This window comes from Nuphar pumila, chromosome 13 (genome assembly GCF_984573655.1).
Source record: "Nuphar pumila chromosome 13, dmNupPumi1.hap1.1, whole genome shotgun sequence".
NCBI lineage: Eukaryota > Viridiplantae > Streptophyta > Magnoliopsida > Nymphaeales > Nymphaeaceae > Nuphar > Nuphar pumila.
Window position 1 is genome coordinate 87019398 of NC_143261.1, and position 6438 is coordinate 87025835.

The window sequence follows — 6438 nt, forward strand, 5'->3', positions numbered from 1 at the left end:
GGTATATGTTTTACATGGATTCCCCCAATAAGCTATTTTCATGCCCTAAATCTCCATTAGCACAACTCTCTCTCTCTCTTTTCTCATGTTTATCTAGAGAAGCCCATATCGTTTTCATAGTAAATTAATGGTTAGCTGCCTAGCTGGAATACTAGGTGGTTGGGAGAATCCATTAGTGAGATTTTGGTCTAATGTTTGTGCTACCTGGCTGCATCCAAAAGTGGAGATGGAGAGATGGTAAATAATATGTTGCCTAGTAAGGGGAACTGGTGAGATTGATAAACCGGAGGCAGATGTGCAGCTACTAACAAGACATTGCAGGTTGGTCCTAGATAAAAACCGATAAAGATGGATACTGGTTGACTTCACTAAAGGCCTTGAAGTTGGTTGATTAAACCATGTTGATGCTCCTTTCCCCTTCTCTCTGCCAATAATTTTAAAGACACGGACATGGTAAAATTTTGAGATTATAAATAATTCAGCTTTATGGATGAATTAAAGATGTATTTTTACTTTTTATTTGCAAATATTGGTATTATACACGCTAAATTACTCAGTTTTGGTTAATAAGTGTAAAATAGTTATTTCAAGTATTATTTTAGACAAAATATTGATTAAAACATTTAAATTAGCATAAAAAAGTATTATTTTAGTGAGTCACTAACTCATCAAGTATTTTTGAGGTGTTTTAAACTTAACTGGATACATTTCAATGGTTGAGAAAAAAAGTCTTAGAAAGAATATTTTGGTCATAAAACAAATTTTGGTAAATATTTTAATCAATAAATTATGAGTTTAGAAAATACCAAAACCCTTGAACTATTTAAAATTAGATGAGTAATTAATGCGAATAAAACATAATAAACTAATTGAGAAAAAAATTGGAGATTTTAAAAAGGACCCGAATTCCATATGGTTTAGACCCAGTGGATCTATCCAAACCTAAAATTGTATGCATCTTTGAGTCATAAAATAAAATGATAACTAAGCCTAAGTTGAACTCTAGCAAGTAATTGTAATGAAATAACAATTTTGATTTAACTAAAGTTTTTGTTTTAAAATTTTAAAAGTTAATTAGTGTTTGGGCTTATTTGGATCCAAAATAGATCTAGATATGACCCATTGGAGATGGCGCCTATTGAGAGATGCCTGGGGCCACTAGGGCACACCCTAATCCCCTCTTTTCTAACCTAGAGGGTCGACACCCTCTTCCCTACTGGAGCTCTCTCCTTCTTCTTTGGGAGAAGAAGCAGAGAGGAGAAGGCTTAGGAGGGATGCGTAGGTGGTCAGAGCTCCTGGAGGAGGTCTTCTGAGGCGCAATGTGGCTGAACAGCGGTGTCATCCCTCTATTACTCGGAAATTTTCTGGGCAATTTTACCTATATTCATGACTCCCTCCCAATTTGCAGATCAGACATGCCAGCATTCATGAAATCCCTAAGTTCAGCATGAGCCATATGGCCGGTATTTATGGTAACGGAGTTTCTGCTGTTGTATCAAAGACTGCGGCTGCTCCTTTTGATCGTGTGAAGCTCTTGATCCAGAAGCATGATGAGATGATTAAAACTGGTCACCCTTCGGAGCCCTATAAGGGAGTTGCAGATTGCTTTAGCCGTATAATAAAGGATGAAGGAGTTGTGGCGTGGTGGAGAGAAAACACAGCTAATGTGATCCGTTACTTCCCTACGCAGGCACTAAAACTTTGCTTTCAAGGATTATTTCAAGCACCTATTCAATTTCAAGAAAGACTGAGATGGAGACTGGAAATGTTTTGCTGGAAGCCTGACATCTGGAGGAGTTGCGGGTGCCTCTTCTGTACTCTTTGTGTACTCTTTCTTCTATGCTCGAACTCGTATGGCCGCAAAGGCTGCAAAGAAGGGGGGAGGAAGGCATTTCAATGGCCTTGTAGAAATCCACAGGAAAACCATTAAATCAGATGGCATTGCTGGACATTACCGTGGGTTCAACATCTATTGCATTGGAATCATCGTCTACCGTGGTCTGTATTTTGGAATATAAGGTTCTCTAAAGCCTGTGGTTCTGTTTGGAGATCTGCAGGACAGCTTCCTTGCAAGCTTCCTCCTTGGTTGGGGAATCACTATGCGTAGAAGGATGATGATGCCTTCTGGGGAAGCTGTCAAGTGCAAGGTCCTGAAAATGCTTCACACTGATATTGAAGAACGAGGACGCCAAGTGGCTATTCAAGGGTGCAGATGCTAACATCCTGCGTACTGTGGCTGGTGCTGGTGTGCTTGCTGGCTAATACAAGCTGCAGGTGATCGCCTTCTGTAAGGAGTACAGATTCCGGTGGCGGTGGCTTATGGTCGTTGGCATAGCCATTCACTTACAGCAAGTGTATCTTTCGCTCAGCTAGCATTTTTAGTGTTTTCCTTGTTTTGGTTTGATTTTCAAGGGAATACTATTTTTTTTTCTTAGAATCTGGTCTAATACCTGTAATTTTTTTAGAAATTTTCATAATTTTTTTGCATTTTTATTTATTGAATAATAAATCTAAATTTTACATTTTGATAGGCACGGTGTTAGAGGGTTTGTAGGGTTTAGAAGAAATATCTTAAGTGCAAAAAAAATACCCTACACACCCAAGGGTCTCATCGACCCTATTGAGTTCGAATTGTTTTAGAAATTATTTCTGAGAAATTTGAATTAACCTATAAAGAGATATTTAAAATAAATCATTTAAATATATAAGAATTTGAAATTTTATAGATAAAATTTGATTACATTTAAACTTAATTCCGATTTCATTTATTGACATTTCATTTAATTTTACATTTGAATTTGTAAAGAATTGAATTTGAATTTTATTTAGTGAAATGAAACTCAAAAATTAATTAAATTATATAATTAGATAGGAGTCCATAAGTGGGCTGTCTCATCCTATGTGGCACTCCAATTTAATCTTTAAAAATTAAAAAAATAATAAGAGAACTTAAAAATAAAGGTTTAAAATAAACTTACCAAATTTTAAGGCAAGTTTTGAAAAGTCAAAACTTGCCTTATTTCAAAACAAAGCTCCATAAGTAGGGGGCATCAAGCCTAGAGGATTCTAGAGGCTGGACCAAGAAAGAAAGAAGGAAAGAAAGGAAAAGAACAAGAAAGAAAGAAAAAAATCAACTTGCTAAGCAAGTTGAAAATTTGGAAAGGGAGGGCCAACCCATAGAGGTCTACCAACCCTTCCCTTTATTTCTATGTGTAATATATAATATATATGTTATACTATATGATATATATAATTCATTATATAACCTATGCTAATTAGAAAAGAAAAAAGAATCCAAAAGAAAGAAAATGAAGCATTGACAAGAAGAAAGAAACCTTGATTTGGATCAAGGGCTAGGATTAATTCTAGCCCTTGACCCAAACCCTAAAGCTATAAATAAAGAGGAGGGGCTCTCCCCCCCATTTTGCTCCCCTTTGATTTTCAAGGCTTCTTTTCTCTCTTCCTTTCTCCTACACCAAACTCTTAGGGTTTTCACCCTTGGCTTAGCAAGGGAGGCTTTTACTTTCATGAAGGAAGTGTAAAGAGGTTGTGGGTGAGGCCATTGTTCGTGTGGAATGGCCGGTTTATGCTAGAAGAGCTATCTGCATGCATAGGATCACTTTTTTGCCAAAAAGGTAGGGGGTTTTATGCTCTACACATAGAACGGAATTCATGGGCACAAAATCTATCAAATTTTCATAAGTCTAGACCCTAAACCATGCCTCCCACATGTGGGTTTGGCTTAGGGCTATCAAAGTATGCGATTAAAAGGGGTTTTCTTTCGAAAACCCCTCTAAAAATCATATTCTTTCAAAAACCGATTTCCCAGAAAATAAAACTGTAAAAAATTCAAAATACATGTGTTACCTAATTATTTTTCTGCAAATTTCAATTTAGATTAGTAGATCATGTTAATGTAAAAATTTAGATGCTATGTAAAAATTTGAATGATTTCCATAGTCGAATTCCTAGGAAATTACGTAGTTTGTGTTATCGGGTTTCTTAGAAAAAATGATAATTTTAGCAAAAACCATGATGCGTCTTAATAATTTTACGCAAAAATTAATTGAAAGTTGTAGTGTACATGCATGTGAATAGTCTGGAATTGTTACATAATTTTTTGATTTTTTATTTGTATGTAAATTATGCAATTTACTTCATTTATTGTGAAATTTACCGAAATTATTTCTGAGAAAATAAGCTTTACATAAGACGGGTCTGTTTTCCAGCCAAACGGTTGTGAAAATAAGATTTGTTCATAGAAGTCGGTCTTAGTTTAGTGTAGTTAAGATTTTATAAACTTTCTTGCTTAGTTTATACAAAAAAAATCGGAAATATGAATTCGGGTGGCCCATTTTGCCCCTACCCGAATACATATACCCAATATTACATATTTTTGACTTGACACCCAATCGGTAAATCGCTCGTATCTCCCTCGTCTGAAGGAGTTTTGATGAGAGGTTTATTGAGTTGAAAATCTAACAAAATTTCATATCTATTGTGAAATTTTGAGCTTTGTTCATAGACTAAGCATTGTTTTATGACAGTTAAAACAGAAAAGTATAGGTATGTACCAAAACATTCATAACTCCCCCATACAGATGAATTTTTATAAACAGTTTGTGGCACCAAAAAGCTAACAAAATTTTATACAAAGTGTGAAAAATTCAGCCCTGACCATTGAATGAAAATTTTCTTGCAGTCTTTAAAACAGTCGGATAGAGTTGAGTTTTTTATGAGATAGGAATTGATTTCGTACCTGGCTAGTTATTTATTGTGAAAACTATGTATATGAATGCATGATGTTTCGAATGAATGTTTAGCTGCTATGAATTGTTATGATTATAAGTTTGTTGCAAGGAATTAAAGTATTCACTTAATAGACATGAATTGATAAAAATATTAAGGCACAAGCATGTCCCTGTGGCCTACATCGAATGGATGAACCAAAGTGTCCTTTATGTGTAATGAATGCAAATATTATACATTATTAAATATGCTACAAATCCTTACATATGACTGTCATGTACATGATATGAGTGGATGCATCTAGTGTTTAAAGAAATTATATTTCTTTGTTACACATTCATGTACGATTTTGAAAGGAATGAAACACATACTATGTTTTTGAACTAAAGGTTTCGAAAATGCATCATTAGGCCCTGGAGTGGCCGAATTTATTGAATGAGACTGTTAAATGGATGTTGTATATCAAACAAATAATTAAAAGTTAAACATGTAACATTAAATAATTGATACTCACTAAGAGAAGGTGAGTGGTACTAGTCTGGCTTCGTAGGTATTGATTTGAGCACAGAAGGTTGCTCCTCCTCAACCACGAAGATAGTGGAACCCTCTACATTAGACTGCAGCGTGGAGGATACAGAATCTCATGAGTAAAGTCTGATGCATCAGGATGGTAGTGTGGAAACTTCTCTCGCTCTTTGCATCCCTCGCCCGACACTGGATAATGGTTGCCCGGCTAGGATAAAAGGTACCATTTGATTTAAAACATTGTCTGCACCGTGGCCCTGACCCAGGACTTCTGCCTATATTTGTACCATAGAGCTCTTAGCTCTAACAACTGTAACCTAATTGATTGTGTGTTAGATAGGCATAGCATGCATTATATAATAAAAATATATAATTAAAGATAAGAATTGGTTCATGCATGAAAATCGACTTCTACATTGGTAAGTACATGCATTTTTAATTATTCATGTATTTTTATTTGTTTAAGCTTGAATGAATGATAAAAATTGTTATTTTTGCAATAGCATGCTTACTTGAGATATTTGAAGTACATGTTCAATTCATCTATATTTAATTTGATTAATTGCATAAAAATTGGATGAAATTTTTTATTACGTATTTTAATTTCTTTTTTAGCATAGCTCTACCCTACTGAGACAATGTATGTATGCCCTTATAATTTTAATGTTTTTCAGGAAGTGAGTGAATTCGCGTGCGATGGTGGGAGCTTGCGATGAGGACCGAGCCATACCTTTTCCAAACCTTCAATGTTTTTAATTGAGAACAATTTTAATTGCTCAAGACTCTGATAATTAAACTTATTTATTAATTGGGTATTTGTATTTAATTTTTGGACAATTATGGATATTTAATTCAATTCATGAATGTTTGATTTCCAATTCCAATATTGCATGGTTATGAATGTAATTGAGAAATAACACGTCAAGCTTTAGTCCTGATAGATTTTTTTGCTAAAGTAATTAAAAGTATTTCAAAAAAAATCATGATTTTGAGGATTTAAAAATTAGAGTTTTATATCGAGTGCCTCAATTTTCATGCCATCACTATGGTGGTGCTTTGGACAGTGTGTTGACCTATGGAGATGCTCCACACAGCTGTCCAATTTTGTTTTAGACTTTTTAGTATGTTGTTTTATGGTTTTCGCTAATCGGGTTACCAATTTAC

At 34.7% G+C, this 6438-nt stretch overlaps 1 pseudogene; it reads left to right on the forward strand.

The window, feature by feature from the left end:
• Nucleotides 1-1035: 1035 nt before the first annotated feature.
• Nucleotides 1036-2401, forward strand: LOC149819007 (ADP/ATP translocase 3, mitochondrial pseudogene; annotated as a pseudogene).
• Nucleotides 2402-6438: the final 4037 nt, after the last annotated feature.